Source organism: Nannobrachium achirus (genome assembly GCF_963921795.1).
Source record: "Nannobrachium achirus genome assembly, chromosome: 13".
In the NCBI taxonomy this organism is placed as follows: Eukaryota; Metazoa; Chordata; class Actinopteri; order Myctophiformes; family Myctophidae; genus Nannobrachium; species Nannobrachium achirus.
In genome coordinates, this window is record NC_137833.1 from 20,477,738 (window position 1) to 20,499,029 (window position 21,292).

Here is a 21,292-nt window from a genome sequence, read left to right on the forward strand (position 1 = left end):
GTTGAAATTCTTTTGCAGAATACCCTTTTCCACTGACGAAAACTAAATAAAAAGGAAGCTATGATGACTAACGCCATGTTTACTCGACAACGGTCTCTAGAGAAAACAGCAACATTTCATTGCGTTCTCACTTGTTATTCTGCATCTACATGGAAACGTATCACCATTGAAAATGATGTAATGTGCATACCATGTCGCCAGGTGGCGGTGACACACAGATACAGTAGACTAGAGCTCTGGATGAGTGACGCCGTTACACTTCCTTGTTTACCTTTACCATGGAAACGTGGCTGCATGTAGTCTGCTAGTGAGCCATGACATCACACGTTTTGTCGTTTCCTGCGTTTCTCCTGTTCAGATGGAAACGTGAGGAGCAGCAAAATCGCTGTTGTCGTCTAAACGGACGGCATATCTGACATTTTATTTTGCAGTTTTCTATAGAAAACGGCGTCGTCAAACTAAGACTAAATATACTGACAATTTGTATCTGAACTAACAGCTATAGGTCATGACAAATTAACTCTTTTACCGCTTCGGACGTTCCCGTTCGCCCCAATTTTCAACCCAGCTCGTTGCCAATACGAACGCTCGTTCTTTTACCTTGTCTGATGACTGTAAGCTGATGAGGGGTCGCGCGGGTGTGTACAGTAAAAACATCTCCCGTAATGCTGCTTTCAAATCTCCACCACACGTAAACATCAATGATGTCCAATTCACTTCCTGGCTGTTCTCTGTGGACCTGATCTAGATTATGCATTTCTATGCTCTGAACTACGGCAAGCAGAGCGGCCCAATTCACATCTATTCTTTGCATATGGCTGCCCTCTGCCGGCAGCTAGGGTAAAGTACACATGTACAGTATAGCCGGTCCAATAAAAAAAAATCCTTTTTAAATAATTAATAGATCTTTTTCTATAACATCGCAAAGGTACGCTGCTTTTTACTGGCACCAGCCCCAATAAATAAATAATACATCTGGCAGTAGAACTGTTAACTACATTTAAGGTTCTGGCTAATTTCAGGTCCTGCTTACTTTCACCCAAAAATTCTATTGAAATTGACTTAAGCATCACCTCTATAAAAGGTTTCAAGAAACTAAATTCTTGAAAATGCAGGGTAGATGAGACTGATCAGCCGTACACTACATGGATGTCTGTCGTACAGAAGCTGGTCGACATACAGCCTGATGCCTTGATTGATGCTTTAGAATGCTTGTCTGCAAACCATCTAGAAGGTGCATCTTCATGGTGGTGTCAATACAGAGGACGTGCACGCACAAACACACACACACACACACACACGCACACGCGCACGTGCGCGCGCGCGCGCACACACACACACACACACACACACACACACACACACACACACACAGTGTGCGTGCCGGTGAGAGGTGAGAAGAGCAGAGTGATTTTAATTGGAGCTGCAGCAGTTCATGGGCTTCATTCATCACAGACATGGAGACCAGACAGCCTGGCTAATCAAACCCAGGGGTGGAGCAAAGCCAGCCTGGCTAATCCACCACACCGGACAGATGTGTCAGTGTGGGCAGGGCTGGGGCACGGCAGGGATGCCAAGGACAGCATTAAGACCCAGCCACCCAGGGGGACCGTACTCATTACTGACCTGAGTAAAAGTGAATGGGGCAGGTTATGTTCCATAATGGGAGGAGGATAAGTCCCATATACAATGGACATGGACGCTATCGACCACAGCGGACAAATTAGCCACGATTACGGGGTTAATGCTGTGTTCAACATCCATGCAGTACGCATAAGGACTTGCTGCATCCATGTGCATTTGCTGATTGCCTGACAATGTACCTACCGGTATAAGGTTCTACTTTAATGCTCTCTGTGTTTAATGTTTTGGGCATGCCATTACGGGCGAACATGTTCAAAAATTGTAAAAGTAGATACGCTCACGAGCCGGAGAGTTTTTGAGCTTGTATAGTTCGGCTATTTTCACAGCATCATGCCATGATACGACAAAGTCTAAAAGAGACATAAGGGGCTCTACAAACACTCAGGATTTGGCCGTGCAGGTCTACTTCTCCTTGATAACAGGTACTCCATCAGACAATAGAGGTGAAGCCAAACTAAATAAAGGCCCGTCACCGGCAGCCCAAACTGCTTAACACAACGACCAATTAGGTTCCACAATCACACACCCCTCTAGTTTTTATTAATACACCCCATTTTCCCATGAAAGGGAGGCAAAAATGACTAATTAATATAACGATTTATGAACCCTTCTCATTGCGTCTAATGAGATTTATGCTAATTCGGCGCCTTTCAATATGAGTTATAATTTGGTTGAAGACGGTGCAAATTAAGCATTTTACCACATACTCATCAATAATAACAGGTTTTCCTTTTTTTCTCCCCACTTCTACTGCTCCTTTCAGCCTCTCAGCTGAGGAAGAATGGCTCCATGCGGGCTGATACATACTCCAGTGAAGAATAATAAATGGCCATTTGAAACTAAGTCCCAGTCTGCAAGCTGGAGTCATGTGGAAGATTAACTCCCACCCTCGGAGAGAGGGCCTAATTGAGAACAGAACATTAACTACACAGGTTTGGTTCTGTGCTCTGAGCAAGGAGGTATTAGGGAAGTCTCATACGCACTCGACTGTAGCTGTATTCATTATAGGCCCCATAATATCTGAGCATTTGGGAGTGAACCTTGCGTGTAGTGGTTTGTACTTTACAATGTGTATTAAGAGGAAAGTGTTTAATGTATGCAGTACATTAAATAAGTACACAGTATCATACCATGTTTTGTTAAACATCTCACGTTTGTAAATTGCCTCTCACTTTGGACAGCCATAAGGGATAGCCTGTACACACTGTACATTGTGTATTTGTGCATATATGCACTGCAGGTTAGCATGCGCGCAAAGATGTGTGTGTACAGTATGTGTGCATGTAGGGTTCAATTCGTAATAGATAAATAAAAACGCTTTTTGCACATCTGTATTTTTTACTAAAAAACATTTCTTTTTATTAAATTGTCAAATTGTAATATTACCAAACATATCAGTCAGTCTAGAAATGCATTTAATTCGGTCTGACCAGAAGCATTGATAAAGCATATCCTCACTGGTGATAATAATGAATGACCAGGGGGAAGGGGTATCAAAAGCAGAAGCATGGGGGGGTCCATCCCCCTAGCAAATGGAACCCTAAGTGTGCGTGCGTGCACATTGCACGCGCGCGTGCAGTAAGTGGTGCAGTGAGGACAGGTTGCTGGTGCTTATCTGTAACACTGTGGCACCCAGCCCTTTCCCCTGACAAATGATGCTATTTAGCAGCAAGTGATGCCAGTATTACTGTTATGAATGATACAGTGCACATTAACAGCGCCCCTCCCCTTCTCCTCCAGCTCTCCAACTCTGCTCCTCTGATAAGAGCGATGGGCCCTCACAACCATCTCTCTCCCTCACCTGTCTTCCTCCCTCCGACTCCCTCTATTTCTTCCTGGTCCCTTCTCATCATCTTCTCTCTCTCTCTCTCTCTCTCTCTCTCTCTCTCTTTCAGTGAAGCTTGTGTCCCTATTTTGGGTATGTCGTTATAGGTGAAAATGTTGTGTTGCACAGAGAAAGGGCTCTATTTTGATTGTCTTAAGAGCTGGTACTTTAGACAATCAAAATAGAGCCCAAAGTGTCCGATTTATAAGCTCACAATGTACCGCGGTGCGACGCGCTGTGAGTTTGTTTTCGTCATGTGACAGGGTCAGATTTATATTACTCTTTGAAAGCGGGAAATCGCATATTGCCGTGTGGACGGTACAGATCAAAACCAGAGTGACCGCAGTACAAACTAACTGGGACAAACGGAAGTCTGTACACTCAAAAGACACAACAATTGCAGCAAGAAGTCGGAAAACAGGCCCCATCATATCGCTGACCTACAAACAGTTGATTTGGAACAAAGCGGGCATCCCAGCGGGTAAATACAATGGGAGCAGAAAGCCTGGCAGGATTCATGCTGCGATAAATAAGGATGCCAGGATGCGTGCCCAATTTATTTTAGGGAGAGGGGAGGAAAAGGAGAACGAGGAAGTCCAGATAAACATGGGAGGGCCTACAGGAGGAGCCAGAAAGCGACGAGAGTTTGGGGAGGGCCCGCGGAAGGAGAAGCAGCGAGAGGAGTGCATACGAGGTGAGATTAGCTGAAGATGGTGACAAACACACTTCATTACCATAAGCACTTCTCCAAAAGTAGCGCGGGGACAAAGTTGGAGAAGCAGCTCAGCGCTAAGAAGGAGTGTGCAGTTGTTCCGCCGTGGCGGCGGGGGCCTGAAAAAGTAATGCACCACCGCCATAAAGCAGGGTGGGGATGGAAGTTGCACAAAGCCCGGAGAGGGAAAGGAACGGTTGGGGAGAGGAGCTGGAGCGGAGAGGAGTGCCGGCGGGCTGGCCCAGCAGCACTATGTTTTACTCAGCCCTGCCTTCTTTTTAAGGGAGGCAGGGAGGAGGATGGAGGGTGGGACGCTAAATCAATCGCTGGAGGACATCAATCCCTGCTGGATCAATAGGAGCCGTAGGTGGTAAACAGCGGCCATGTCTGGACTGGCCCTGGTGGCCTCAGGCAGGGGGGGAGGGGGTCTATAGGCCTTACACTCTGTTATTATGTCAGTGATATCTGCAGTACAACAAGTCTCGTCCATCTGAAGGCTGATGAAATGGGAATGTGTTCTGACAGTATCACAATTTCGAGGATGGGCTGAATTATAGCTGCGTTCAGCTCCCAGAAGGGCAGACAAGACCCTCATTGTGCGTTCGCAAAAAGTATACACAAATTATTGGATTATATATATATATATATATATATTTTGCAGCAAAATCCTCAGTGTTAATTCATAAATGTGCAGAAATACTATAAGGATTTGTCAAAATGACTGACCAGAAGCAGTGATAAAACATATCTTCTTTTTAAAAATGTTAATGTTTTGGGGGGATTTGTTTGGGTGAAATTGTTCTGGGAATACATTTTGTTAGTTTTTTCATCAAACGACCATCCTAGGTTACAATAATAGCATTCCAGGGTATTGACCAATAAACTGGCTTTCAGAAATAAACAATTAGCATGTGCATCTTTTACATTATTGTAACTAAACCATGAAACCATGAAAAAATATGTTTTTTTTCCTTTTACACACCTTTTGGGTGGATTTTTTATATCAAAAGTCCCTCAAATTTGATGTTTAATTACTTCCTGTCCAACGCGAAATAGAAAATAAGTAAATATTACACCCATACTAGGTATCCTCTAAAGTAGTTTCTATGGGCAAGGTTTGGATGACATCATTTTTTTTTTACCTGTCCCTAACAAATACTGTGCACGACAAGTTAAACGGACAGTATAACATGGCATGCATTAGTGTACAGTAGGTGACGTCATAAGAGTTGTGTAAAAAGGTGTACTGTACTGTAGGTGTCATTAGCGGATAACATGGACAGCACTCAGATGGCGAGGACAGTGCAACGGTAATCTTGCTCTCTTTCTTTCAATTATTGATGAGCGGTCTAGAATAGGGGGAGGTGAGCCTGGAACTGAGTCATGTCATCCGCAGGTTGATGAGTCAGTTCCCTGCCTCTCGACTTGCTACGCGGCTGTATATGTGTTGTCTCACTGTTAACACAACACATCAAGCTACACCCTCGTCATTGTACATCAATCACTTGCATCAACAATTTATACAGCAAAATGCTGCGCACTGGGAACTGTGCTACATACTGTACCGTATCTACCAGCTGTGCATGAAATAAATCCATAAACTTTGTGTTAGTTATTTCATTATCTAAACTAAATAATTACTCTCTGAATTATAATAGAAACAAGCGTAGTGAACATTGCCATCCCTCAAATTGAAAAGTTGTGATTACTGCAGTGTGACTGTAAAATAGAACAATATCAAATTAGCTGTGCACCATTATAACAAAATAGTGCTGTTCTTCACACGCCATTAAGCATTTTAGTGTGCATTTTATCTGAGCTCATACTGCATGCGTCACTGCACTTTGCATTTTACAGACATACAATGGAGGAGAATGATACCCACTCAAACAGAGAGGACAGAAGAGTTGCAGGAACGAGTGACGCTAAAGTCAAAATATATATCAATCATTGATTTCTGTAGAAAAAATGAATATCACCTGAAGAATCATCACTACCATCCATTCCTAATCCTAATTCTGGTTAGTTCATAATATATCCAGGTTGTATTTAAATTCAATAATAGCACAAAGCCGTTACCATGATATCTATAATATACATTAAAAAACAGCGGGCCATTCCTCTATATAGCAACACAAGCGTGAGGCCTTGGGGTGGTTCATTTATCGCAGCTCATAAGAAGTGCCTTCAGAGTCATTTACAAGTCAGATTTCATCAGACGACTTTAAAGTCACTCCTTCAAGCACATGCAGCCTTTTAAAGGAGAAAGGGGGTTGCACAAACATTAACAGGTATCCCCCTGCTCCGCAAAACCCACGCCTCTGAAACTCACAAACGCGCAATAAATAAACCTATCTCCCCTTTTGTCAGCAATGAGATGGAAATGAGTTGAGATGGAGTCATCAAGTCTTGCGCTGCCCGGGGGGAGTGGAGAGAGAGAGAGAGAGAGAGAGAGAGAGAGAGAGAGAGAGAGAGAGAGAGAGAGAGAGAGAGAGAGAGAGACGCAAGTAAGTTCCTTCAGGTATAGAACGACGTTGGAGGTGGGAATAAAAGCACCAAGTCCATCTATGAAATGACAATACAGGCGGCGGTTGGGCCGGTGATTGTGTGTGTTTGTGTGTGTGGCTGTACCTATATTTCCATACAAAGAGAAGTGCATGTGTTTGGGGGGCATGTTTAATAGGGGAGGAGAGGGATAGGAGCGAGCAAGCTGGGGCTTTATTTCCCTGTGGGATGAACACAGAGCCGCAGAGACAGACCGTAAAGCCGCTTCCCCGGGGAAGTCAATTAGGCGGCGAGCGATAAAGGAAGGCACCTTAACAAACAAAACAAAATAAAAGGAAATAAAATAAAATAAACATTGCGTCGCTTGTCAACCCCAGTGGGTGGGCTATAAATAAATAAATAAATGTCATGTGTTTTACGAGGCGGTGTGAGTGGGACCTGTTTGGTTTTTGAACGCAGTTTTGTTTATCATATCTTTGCGGGTTTCACACATTGATTAGATTTGTCTGGTTGTAAAAAAAAACTAAAGCAAAACAAAGACGTTTGTTCATGATACACAGATTCCCGTTCATGGTCAGAACTATATCCATCTATTTGTAACTCATAGAGTGTACAAATGTAATCAAATGGACACTTACGGGTCCAAATAGACCTACAGTATGAGGTCCATTTGGTTACATTTGTATGCTGTGATTGTGAATTAACCCCTGAAGACTTCGTTGACTGGGGTTCCCCAGAGGTCTACGTGGTCCCCTCCTTTATTCACCTTCTACATCAAAACTCATTGCGTTAAAAAGCCGAGCCATAAGCAAACAACGTTGTTTTGACCAAATGTTTGCCTATAATGCACAGAACAGTGAGGCTAGGGTTCATGTGGTTAAATTAACCCTGAGGATTACAGTATACTCTGTAGGATGGCGCGTGTGCTACATGTGTCAGTATGTGCGTCTAAGTCTCGGCGCGCATGCATTGTCGACATGCGGCTGGCTGGTGGTGGTGTCATTAATAATGGTGATGGGGAAAGCGAGCTGAAGACAGATAGTGCCATGAGTCCAGCTCTAAGTGACTCCTGTGTTTCAACAACACACACCACCACAGTCCTTGAGAGGATGTGTATTAATCCACCAGATTTATGACTAAATCTGTCACGGATGGTAGGAGAACACCCCTTTGCCTTTCTCTCAGCTGTCTCCGGGAGAAATACACACTTCTGCACACACGCGTGCACAACACACACACGCACACACGCACCCTATACAGGGGTACAGCCACAACTCATAAGAGTGGAGCACACCTGCACACACACAACACGTACGGTACACACATTAATAAGCGGGAAAACATACAGTGACACATGCAGACAGGCGGTCTCACGCTGAGATAAGCAAGTAGATGCATGTGTGTCGAGCGTAAATCCATAAACAGTGCCTTCAAGGTCGTCTGGTGGAAGTGATAAGTGATGGTGTCTTGGGGGAAAAAAATCAAAAAGGCGCAGTAACATCATTCTCGTTCAGTCCCTAAACTCCCATATTTGTGTGTGTGTGTGTGTGTGTGTGTGTGTGTGTGTGTGTGTGTGTGTGTGTGAGAGTACTACACACGTTTGAATGGCTACATTCTTTTATGCAGACTATTTTATGTTGTGTCATGTCAAAGTTGAAAATATATGGTTTGTATAAATATATACAAAGACACGTATGTCTATATAATATATACAATCCGTCTTTTAAAGCTGGCGAAAAAAAGAATGTACTGTAGCTTCCTCACCTAGCGAGTAAGAGGCTGCAGCAGGGTTCAGACACATGACAGCAGCATTTCCATTCAAACTCACTTTATTTCCAGAGCATCAAGATAGCGAACACCCATGCTGCTTGCCATGCCCCGGGTATAAACTATTGGTGGTTATCACACAGAAATCAGATGACACAGGGTAGCAGATGTAATGTACCGTCATGACAGAGGCTATACCCTGAATGTGTGTGGGATGGCTGATTTAGGGCAGTGGTTCTCAACCTCTGGGTCGGGACACCCAGAGGGGTCGCCAAATTATTTTGGGGGGCCCCAGATGTTAAGCTAAATGTTAACATTGTTTACTCACTCAACAGTAAACCAACCAACATAAAGTTTAAATGTATAGAGAGGGTATATGCACATCTCTAAAGTGACAGTTTAAGGACTTTAAAGACCTTTTAAACTCTTATAGTGCCTATCCCGAACTAGTTCGGGATAATTTGGACCGTCCTGGGTGCCTATCCCGAACTAGTTCGGCTTTTTAAAAAAAAAAAACGTTTTTGTAAAAAAAAAAATATATATATATTTTTTTATTTTTTTTCGAGCTGGGCCGCCGGCCGTCATCTGTTTACACGGCCTGCGAGAGCGTCGCGCCGCTGATATTTACCATCCACTCCAATGCAATCCAGGATCTTTAGAGCTCATTTTCTCTGTCCCATGCATATCCATGAGGTGTGCAAGGTTTAATCATGGCTAAATCGGGCGCCCTCTAGTGGTGAAAAGGTGGCACTGAAAGCGTTAATACCTCTGGTCAAACATTGGTCAAATTGTCAAATATTAGAGTCTGAAATTGTGAAAATAGCAGATCTACATGCTCACAATGTAATGCCAACTCATACAATTCCAAGTGCTCGTGCAAGGTGGGGGGTCCCCAGTTCAAATATGATTATTTTGGGGGTCGCGGCCTGAAAAGGTTGAGAACCACTGATTTAGGGCACGGTCACACTCATGCTGAAGGGGAGTAGCTAACGCGGGCTGAGGTATCAAACCGTCGTGTGGAATGAAACACTGCTGAATCCGGCAACAGGAGGCTCCACCAAACAGGTTCACATGTGAAATCCTCAATGATAGCTTAACTCTGAGAGGGTACAAATGTAACCAAATCCATTGGTGAAACTCTCTGAGTCACTAGTACATAAATTAACACTGAGTGCCCTTCCACCGACGCTACAGTATCTTTCCCACTTTGCTTTCAGGTTGTCCTGTGTCATAATGTAGTCACACCCAGGTAAGACTCTAATCTGTTTGACTCAGATCAGGTGTGACTGCATAAATCAGTAATCAGTATCACCCACCCTACAGATGCATCAACAGAGATTTCGACTGCACAGACGTCTCAACAAGACTGTTGCCATCAGTAGGACGAAAACAGAGATTTCGACTGCACAGACGTCTCAACAAGACTGTTGCCATCAGTAGGACGAATGAAATGGCTGAAATAAGAAAGATAGATTAGGATGCTTTGCCCTGACTGCATGAGTTTTAAAGTTATACCGTGTAACTTTTTTTATAAAACAAATCTTAAAATTGTCCTAACTGTTAAATCGCTAAAGTTTTAGAACACCCACTGTTATTTTCAGCTTCTAAAGCCTTCTCTTTATATGTTTTCTATGAGTTGTGAGGGGGGGAGAATTTCAAAATGATGTCATCTCCCACATGATACACTACCGGCCAATCACAGTGCCGATCATAGACCACCGGCCAATCACAGCAAGTCTTGCTGTCTCTAAAGGAAGTAGCTTCCCTCAGCAACTGTGTTTACATTGGTGAAGGAATCTTGCTTGCTACTCCCTCAATCCTGGTCTAAAAATGATGGGAGACGGCTCTACGGAATCGTATCGGCAAGGCGGAGGTGCTCGCGACGGCCGCGGTGGTCCGCGGACCCCCGTTCCGGTGGTCCGCGGCGACTCCGGACGAAAAAAGCAATACCGCTACTGACCACTAGTTGAGCAGCTTCCACAGTACAGCTTTAATATCATGTCATTTTGATCTCAGTCAGAGTTAAATGAACACATGGAGCACTTTGGAGATATATGCCAACTAAAGGTATAATAAGTTAATAACATAAACGTATTATGTTGTTATCCACAGCGTTGCTGGTTAGATCAGAGTCACTGATCTTGGGGGAATAAGAGTGAACCAGGTACGGCTCAAGCGTTGGTCGGATGACAGGCGCATGCAGTCCAGGGTTTGGGTTTTTATAAGTCACCAAAATGAGCTGATGGTGACAACAATTACCGACAGTGCCGTGTGACTGACCAAATCACGTCGTGTGACAGCAGAGGACATGAGTGGACAGTTCTCCCACATGTTTGTGCCACAACGCAGCAGAGCTGTCAGGCCAATTCACGCGTGGCTCCGTTCACTCTCCTATCAGCCAGGAAAGCACTTTGCTCACTATTTTCCATTCCATCACATTGCTGCTGCCCTCTCATTCTCTTTCTCTCTCTCTCTCTCTCTCTCTCTATCCCATCATCAGGGGTGTCGCACCAAATTCTGGGCCCTGGGTACAAGGATTCACTGCGGGCCCCCCATGAATGTTCTTCATAGGGGGAGGGGGGTTTAACCCATTTAGACGCATTATTTTGTGCTTTAACTATTGAAAAATAGTCTTTGAATATTTCAAATCCCTAATTTTTCCTATGGTGCTCAAACCTTTTCATGTGATTTTCAATGTATTTGGCCACGGGGCACGGGCACCTAAAAAATACATAATATAAAAGATTTGCACACCTTTTCACGACTTTTCAAAAATAGCAGATCTACGAGCTCACAGGGCGGCACTGTGCCGCGCTGTGAGCTTGTATATCAGCTATTTTTCAATAGCTAAAGTATAAAATGATTAAGGCCCCTCCGCCTTGGGCCCTAGCAACTCAGTCCCACTCCCCCCCGCCCCTTGTGACGCCCCTGCCCATCATGCTGCCATCCTGCTTGCAGAGGCCAGACAGAGGGACAGAGTGAGGGCTGACGGGATAGGAGTGGACAGGTGGCTCTGTGGTACTCAGGGTCCAGGAGTGACGGCTGAGCCAGGGCTGGCCTGTCGCTGTCACACAGCCACAAAAGTGTGCCCCCCCCCCCCCCCCCCCCCCCCTCCCCTCCACCCCCACAAACCCACATGCCAACATGCCGATACCCAGCCCTCTCTCTCTCTCTCTCTCTCTCTCCTATTTCTTCCTTAGCGTTTATGGTGCTTTAGAATGGTTTGTGGTTTTCTGCGGTCGTTTTTCCTCCACTCTTTGCTTCTCTAATTTGCCTTCCCTCAGTCCAACCCAACCCAACCCCACCTCACCCCACCCCACCCCCCTTCTCTCTCTCTCTCTCCCCATCTTTCTGGCTCTGTGCTGACCTCTCCAGGGAAGACTATTACCTGAGAGTCAGTTAAATCACAGCTTGGTAATGGAACATGCCACCTTTGCAGTGGAGCTTTACGGTACGATAGTGTACACACACACACACACACACACACACACACACACACACACACACACACACACACACACACACACACACACACACACACACACACACACACACACACACACACACACGCGCCTCCCTCCCTCTGTCTTTGGCCTTCTTGCACCTTTTTCTGCCCTTTTTCCAAAACTTCAAATCATTTGGTGCTGTGTGTTATGTTATTGAAATACAGTTGATGTTGTTCCTGTCAGCCCTGAGGTTGTGGATGTGGATGCTGGGAGACGGCGGGTGTTGTGGGGTCACCAATGCGGCTGAGGCAACTCAAGAGTTGACCCCTTTACCCTGCTGTCATTGGGCTAGAGCTCGCAGACTATTGGAGGCACCGTTTCTTTGACAAAATACAATCTGTGAAGACGTGAGCTGGACCGGCGTCTTTGTTTTGGACAGAAAGGAAAGAATGAGCCAAAATGTCAAAGTGAAGCCTTACAAGAAAAATAAACCTGCTATAACCATGATTTAACCTAAGGGGAAAGTTCCCTAAGCCTTAAATTTGGACTCCTAAACTTCTTATGCCCAACTGCCCGTGGCAAGTAAATAAACATTTGGGCAAGTGGAGTTTGCGTTCCAGTTGCCAGACGGGTAAGTATGTTTGAATGGGGAAGCAACCCAAGTCTTTATTCAATATTATTGGCTATTTATGAAGAACAATGCTACCTTTTTAAAACTAACAGTTGCACTCATTCTGTTTTTCCAAAGTGACTGTCGCCACCACAGTTATCGATTGGATTTAACATTAATTTGTTCTACAACCGCGAATTTTACCTATCATTTTATAATGGACGATTTACTTTTCGGGCCAGTGTCATGACCTGTGGGCAAGTAGAACATGACTTGTACTTGCGTGACGGGCAAGTGCCTGTGCCTCTGAGGCCTTATGGCATGTCATTATAGGCAAACCCATGATACATCCTATTTAAAAAAAATCAAACCTCGGTTCGAAGTGGAGCGGTGAATCTGAGCAGCTATAACGTGTGTGTGTGTGTGTGTGTGTGTGTGTGTGTGTGTGTGTGTGTGTGTGTGTGTGTGTGTGTGTGTCTAGTCTGCACAATAGTGCCATAGAAGCTGTGTGTGTGTGTGCCTGCACAACAGCGCCCCTCCTTTAACTTGTGTGTTGTGTGTGGCCACTCAAGGTATTGCCAGGCTACAGACATACCCAGCCACCCACCCACCCACCCACAGACATACCTGTCTATTGGGAGCGCTTTCACCGCTCCAAAAAGATGGCCAATGGGCAGGTTGGTTGTGGCCCGACTGCAGCCCCATCAGCTCAGCACTATAATCTCTCAAGAACAGGGCGCTGTTTGTCCCTTTTTCTTTGACGATGGGTTCCCAGATTGGCTCAGCATTGATGTCAGAGACAACAGAAACCATCACTGCAGCCCTTGAGGGCACTTACCAACTAGGTTTGAGTGAGTCCCGGTCATTATGGTTACTAGTGTTGCCACGCTGACATCGTTTGCCTGATACATACTACTCCAACTGATGTCAGACAGGTCAGCACTAAAGTCACACACAGTTGTGGAAAGAGTACTCAATTGATTTACTTAAGTAAAAGTATCAATACTGCAATATAGAAATACTTCGAATTATAGAAATACCTGTAATACAAAATGTAGGCTACTTGAGTAAAAGTACGAAAGTATTGGCATCAAAAATGTACATAAGGCACCAAAAGTAAAAGTACAAAATGTTTGAAAATAGCAGATCTACAAGCTCACAATGCGTTGTGATTGTGAGCACTGTATTGTGAGCTTGTAGATCTGCTATTTTCAAAAGATCTTTATACATTTTATACATTTGAAAACTTGTGAAATCCATTGATGGCCACGTCTATAAGCTAATTACGCAGAGTGCATTTCATTCATTCTCGTTTGGTCACTGATGTTCTGTCCCTGCGTTCTTTATGAGTTCCTTCATGTCTTTGGGGTCCAAGCTTACTAAATGGCTACTGTTGGTTTGTAATACTGTGTTCTCATCAGTCCATATGGCGGAACAGTTGTAGTATTGTAGTCCATCCCCGATCCAGTCCAACTCAGATCAGTGTAGCAAACAGCACTGACCGGGCAAGCCCAATGGACAGCTGGACATTATCTTTGCACTGTAGATAGACTTGCACGCACGCATAAACGCACACACACACGCACGCACACGCACGCACACACACGCACGCACGCATGCACGCACGCACGCACGCACGCACGCACGCACTACACTGTCTACCACCTTTCGTTCTCTCGCCTCCCCCAAAAAAAACGTCACGCCTCTCGAAGCATGGCTTCCATCTGCTACCCCTCTCCCCCTACTCTCCTCCTCTGTCACTCTCTCACTCTCTCTCTCTCTCTCTCTCTCTCAGTATGTCTATCAGTTCGACGGATGGTTTTCCTCTATTATTCTCTTGTCGTCGTTCGGTCTTGACATATCTACTATTTCTGCCTGCACTCTCCGCGCTACTCCCCCTCCCTTGGCTTCCTTCCTTCCTTTTCTCCACCCCTCCATCCCTTCCTCCATTTCACAAACTCTCTTCTCTTTTCTCTCTCCCGTCCTCTGTTGTTCCTTCCCAAATTGACGCCCATCGCTCTCCTTTTCCTTCCTTGCTCCCTTCTTCTTCTCTCTGGCCTCCTCTCCTCTTCCTGTCTCTATGTGTGTCTAGGGAACCAGAGGGCTGTCGGTTATCAGTGACACCTCTCATACACAGGCAGGCAGGCCAAAGTGATGCTCTGTCCCCCGAGAGCCCCAGACAGACAGAGAGAGAGAGAGAGAGAGACCCAGACAGACAGGGAGAGAGAGAGAGAGAGAGAGAGAGAGAGAGAGAGAGAGAGAGAGAGAGAGAGAGAGAGACCCAGACAGACAAGGAGAGAGAGAGAGACACCCCAGACAGACAGAGAGAGAGAGAGACACCCAGACAGACAGAGAGAGCTCCAGACAGACTGGGAAAGACCCAGAAGTACTGAGAGGAATCCAGACAGACTGACAGAGAGGCAAGGAGTGAATTCGAGGCGGGTTATTGTAAAAGGCTCACATCCCTGCGGCTTGGGAGCTTTTGGCTACGCATCCTTCGGACTGCACAGAGGTGCCGAAAGTCGGGGGATGAAGATTTACGATTCTGGCCCTATCGGGACGTAACTCGGACAGCGTTGAGTCGGCTCAAGGCAGCGCTCGACACAGAGATTCAATCGCTTTGGAACGCTCGCCGGTGTCTCGCGTGGCTCAAGTCCGCTTAAGACCGCGCACCTCCATCATCTCCACCAGCCAAAAGCTCCCAAGCCACGAGGGGCGCGAACCTTTTACAATAACCCGCCTCGAATTCACTCCTCGCGATAGAGAGAGATGCCGACAGACTGAGAGAGACCTAGACAGACGGACAGAGAAGAGAGCAAGAAAGAGAGAGACAGAGAGAGAGAGCGTCACATTGTGACTAGCTGAAGCTGTTGCAAGCTACAGGCTAATTTCTAAATATCTGGCATTTATGGCAAATGATACAGTTGAACAGGCAAGTAGACGTTGGGATTAAAATATTGCGAAAGCTGACCAGTGGAAGACTGCAATGCAGAGTGTGAGTGTGTTTGGGAGAGAGAAAGAGAGAAAGAGAGAGAGAGAGAGAGAGAGAGAGAAAGAAAGAGAGAGAGAGAGAGAGAGAGAGAGAGAGAGAGAGAGAGAGAGAGAGAGAGAGAAAGATAGAGAGAGAGAGTGAGAGAGAGAGAGAGAGAGAAAAAGAGAGAGAGGAAAGGAGAACAAATCAAGGGCAAATTTGTTTGTCCAGATTGTTTAATGTTCTTCCGCCCACTCCTGATGTCCTGCTCCACCCTGCTCGCATGACCCCGCACGCCTTGCCTGCTACGCTTTGAACCCCCAACAAGCACAGCTTGTTTTATGGATTATGAATGAGCTCATTATCTGCTGTGCTCATTAGCTCCAGGTCCTAATTAGCCCAAATTAATATTGTTTTCTGATAAAGACATTGGCAGTGGCAAATTGGCAATTGACCTTCTTGGCCAATCTGGAGAGAGAGAGAGAGGGGGGGGGGGGGGGGTAAAGGGAGAGAGAGGAGATAATTGTCTCCGCCAGGCCGAAAGGCATGGCCGAGACTATGTTTTCGCCCCTGTCCGTCCGTCCACGTGCGTGCGTGTCCGACCTGTCCGCGTGTCCTTCCGTCTGCGGCACCGTTGGCACGATGGCAGCAAAACTGTGCAGGCACACTCCCTGCGTGCCAGAGCAGAACCTCTGCCGCCAATTTTTCACATGGGCCCGTTAGAGCGCCACCAGGAGGCGGATTTGTGAAAAACACATTTTTGGACAGTACTCCTGCAGATTTTGCCCAAAAATCACACACAGTATCTCTAAGGTCATTAAACGAAACGGGTCGTTCAGATTTTTCATATTCCGACCTGATTGGCTAAGATTGTCTTCCAAAGTTTGCAAGAGTGCTCCGTTTTGAACAAAATGCCTCAAATCATGAACACAGAGTGCGATTTCCGTGAAAAAATGCAAGCACAACGTACATTCCCACTAGGCCGAGAAAGAAATGCCAAATCAGCCTCATGGTGGCACTATAACAGGCCTATAACTCCACCCATCAGTGTAAAATGTTGTATGCACACTCCCTAGAGGCCAAGGAAAAACATTTGCCCTGTATTTTTCACATCTGACTTTTATAGTGCCACCTGGAGGCTGACTTATGTAAAACACACTTTTGGATATTACTCCTTCAGATTTAATCGAAAAATCACGCAAATCGTTACAAAGTATTTCTATAGTCATGTATCAAGACGGATCTGTCCGATATTTCATATTCCATCCTAATTGGCTAATATTGGCTTCCAAATATTTGCAGGATTGGTCTGTTTTGAACAAAACGCCTCAAATCATGAACGCAGGGTGCAATGTCCGTGAAATTTTGCATGCACATTCCCACTAGGTCGAGGAACAAATGCCATCCTTTTCACATTGGCGTGTTATAGCGCCACCAGCGGGTCGACTTTTGCAACACACATTTTTGGAACAAAATGCCTCAAATCATGAATGCAGCGTCAGATTACAGTGAAATGCCAAAGAAGTCATGGCACCCTTCTCACATTGGACTATTATAGCGCCTGTGCTTGGAAGAGCACTGCTTCTAGTTTCTATCTCTTCCCTCTCTCTCAATTTCTCTCTCCTAAGGCTAGGGCTCCACCAAAAAGATGGCGTCCTGCCGGCGTTGGACGGCGTCAAAAAATTAACCAGGGCGGATTTGACCATCCGACGTTGAAGTTGACGTCGGCAGTGGAGCGCCCTTCATTAATTAAAATGGGAGCGTTCCCAGCGTTGACGCGACGCGCCCCTTGGAGCCAGGGGGTAAAAAAGTCTGCAAAGATGACTTGAAGAGAGTGAGTGAGAGAGAGAAAATGAGAGAGTGGAAACAGAGAGTGAAAGAGGGAATGTATGTGTGTTGTACATGTACTGTGTGCGTATGTGCAGTGAAGTCTGAAATCACTAGAAGAACAGTTTAAAAAAAGTGCATGCGTGCACCAATACGCCCACACAGACACACTCACACGCACGCACACACACACACACACACACACACTCACACTCACACACACACACACACACACACACACACACGCGCACACACACACACACACACACACGCACACACACACGCACACACACACGCACACAAAAAGTATCTCATACACTCGAAGGGCTGACAGGAGAAAAGCCTGGGATTTGTCAGTAACTGAAGCTCTCGCCAGAGACAAACTACGTACAGCAAAAAAATAAAAACAGGGTAGAGAGAGATAAAGAAACAGAATGTGAGAGACAGTGATTGAGGGAGGTAAACGGAAGAGAGAGAGAGAGAGAGAGAGAGGAGAGAGACAGACAGAGAGAGAGAGAGAGAGAGAGAGAGAGACGCACAGCCTGGCTAGCTGGTGGGAGAAAAAAAATGAGTCATGCTTCTACAGAGGCCTTTTAAATGTCAAACACCTTCTCGGCCGGGAGATAAGAGAGAGGAGTTCAATTACCTCACTGTCTCTCTCTATGCAACAATGGTCATCCACACACAAGTAACAGTACATAATACGCACATGCATGCGCACGTGTGTGTGTGTGTGTGTGTGTGTGTGTGTGTGTGTGTGTGTGTGTGTGTGTGTGTGTGTGTGTGTGAGAGAGAGAGAGAGAGAGAGGGGGGGGGGGGGATACAGCGAGACAGTGTGTGTGTATGGCGGTACACAAAAGCAGGCAGGAGTTTTGAGCCGGCCGTCTACTACAAGCAGGGGCGTCACAAGGGGGGGGGGAGTGGGACTGAGTTACTAGGGCCAAGGTGGAGGGCCTTAATTAGTTTTATACTTTAGCTATTTTTGAAAAGTCGTGAAAATGTGGTGCAAATCTTTGAATATATGTATTTTTTAAGCTAAACATTTGTCACTCAAATTTGGCTTCTGGGGGGTCCCTGGAAATAAATATTTGAGATGGGGTTCCGTGGCCAAATACATATCATTTTGGGGGTCCTTCACATGAAAATGTTTTGAGTACCACTGACATAGAAACATAGGTTTTTCAAAAAACCTTAGAAGGATTTGAAATATCAAAGACTTGCACACATTTTCACGATATTTCAAAAATAGCTATTTGTCAATAGTTAAAGCACAAAATGGGAGCGAATCCTTGTACCCAGGGCCCAGAATTTGGTGTGACACCCCTGACTACAAGTAGGGGACAGTAAGTGCATGCTCCCGACTTGTCAATTAATCCTATCTGGCACCAGCATGCTGGCCTTTATGAGAACAAATGTCAGCTTTCAAGACAAGGACGAGATAACCTTTCTTCATACAACAGCTCACCACAGTCTCACACGACCAACCCTGATATTACACCGCCGTTTCCTAATAGAACCGCCACCATTCTGCATGCTGTAACTGCAAAGAGCACAAAAAGGGGGCTGTGTCTGCTCGAGTTACGCTGTAAAATCCTGAGTGTTAATTTAGCCCTGAGAGCGTATATAACTGCCCCAAACGGACCGGTAAGTGTCCGGACAAAGACATGCACACAGTGAGAACACAGCCCATACAGACAGAGATAAGAATACACAGAGAGACCACCAGAGCAACTATGATGTGTGCGAATGTGCAAGCGTGCATGACAGACTCACTGTTCAGTTAACCATTTAAACCTTCTACATTTAATAAACTAATACTTGGTTTGATCGCAGTGTTGATTTCGTGACTAAAACGAAGGGGACAAATGTTTGTCGACTACCTTTTTTCACTGACAAAAGCTAAATAACAACTCAATAAAAACTAAGCTATGATGACGAGTAAAACTAAGACTAACATATATTGACAATTTTCGTCAACAAATAAAAACTAGACTAAAAGGGACAAGTGGAGAAAAGATCCAGTAGAACTAAAAGACAAGTAAATTTATGTTTGGTTACGTTCGGGTGTTTGCGCTCTGAAAATAGCAGATCCACAAGTTCACAACGCACAATTTTCAGCGTGCAACCGAGAGTAAAATCAGCCATCAAGTCCCGCCATTCTTTTTTGGACAAGTTGAATCTCCTGTGACTTTATCAGCTATAGCATAAGCTGACCTGCAACTGGGTGATTCAGACTTCTGTGATTCTTCCCTACAACATCTAAACATCAAACAACCAAAACCGTATCATCAAATCTTCGGTCTGAGCTCTGAGTCTGACCTAAGCTTTTAAACAGCCCTAGGTATAGGCCACCCGTCCTGGCGGAGATGTGTGCTCCACGGTGCGTAAATGATTTATAAATGATTGCAAAGTCTAGCCCCTTAACCACTTAAACCCTCAATATAATTAGTTGGGGCATGACCATCAGCTGTCTATACTGTGTTCCCTCCTTTTTTCCCATTATACCAAATCTCTCGGTCGAAAATAGCCTACAATCTTCGTCAATTGTTTGACCAATGAAAGTGACGCTAGGAGTTCATTTGGTTAAACGTCTTGTGTTCTCTACATCATGTGGGACCCTTTTCATATCATCATACACACACTGTACACTGTACGCATTCCAAGACATCAAAGGCACATAAACAAATCATGTGTAACTGATAAACAACAGCCATAAACAGCCAACACACATACACATTTGCAAACAGACACAAAGCCAAAAATCGAAAACACACACACACACACACGCACGCACGCACGCACGCACGCACGCACGCACGCACGCACGCACGCACCACGCACGCACCACACACACACACACACACACACACACACACACACACACACACACACACACACACACACACACACACACACACACACACACACACACACACACACACACACACACACACACACGCTCGCACACACACAAACAGGCTCTTGTGCGCCTCCAGCAGTGGAGCAGAGAGGTGGCCGCTGATGTGAAACACCAATTTCCAGGTTAGCTGCTCTTGGTGTCTGACGCAGGTATCAGCCATGACCCACCTGGACCAGGCCAACAGCTGCAGCAGGCTGATCTATACCAAGGCAGGCAACACCACCACACGCACACACCTCCCACCCACCCAAAAACACCTCCACCAACACTGTACACTATGCATCAACAGTGGTGGGAAAAGGTACTCAAATATTTTGCTTCAGTAAAAGTATCAATACCGGGCTTCCGGGAAGATGGCGGATGGAGTAACAGCCTGAAAAGCAAGCTCCCCGATAGTCGGAAAATAAACTATGCAAAACAACATGTAAGATAAAAACATTTTAAAAAAAAGTGTGTGGAAGAAGCTAGGCGACTCTAGAACCGTAAAAAACACATAGTGGTGCTTAAAAACAAGTATTTGAGAGAAATAAGAAGAAGCTAAGATGGCGACAGCCGAGCAAATGGCGGAGGGTGATCAGAGGACTCGCTGACATCAAACAAAACATGGAAACTTTTAGACAAGAAGTGAGACAAGACTTTGTAAAGCTGAAAGAAGAAATAAGGAGAGAGAACCAAGAAGATATAAGGATACTAAAAGAAGAAAATGGACACGCAGCAACAGAAGGTGAGCGGAGAGATTGGAGGAACGAAAAGCGGAGATAGCGGAGGTCCAAAGCCGAGTGTTAGCAACGGAGGAGTGGCAAGTAGAGGCAAGCGAGTCGGTAGAATACCTGGAGGATCGGGTGAGGAGACTACAAGAAAGGCTGCTGGACATGCAATCGCGGCAAATGAGAAACAATATAAGGCTGTTCAATTGTCCAGAAACAGCAGAAGACGGGTCAAACATGGTTGACTTCATAGAGCAACTGATGTGGGCTGAACTCGACCTACCAGAGGACACGGAGCTACAGATCATGCGAGCCCACCGAGCCCTGACGCGAAAACCTCGGGACGACGCGGCTCCCC

The 21,292-nt window shown here is 45.5% G+C and overlaps 1 protein-coding gene across 2 annotated transcripts in view; it reads right to left on the reverse strand.

Moving 5' to 3' along the window:
• cdh23 (cadherin-related 23) overlaps positions 1-21,292 on the reverse strand; it is a gene marked incomplete at both ends in the record, with an annotated part of 273,834 nt that overhangs the window by 217,680 nt on the left and 34,862 nt on the right. The window lies entirely within an intron of this gene.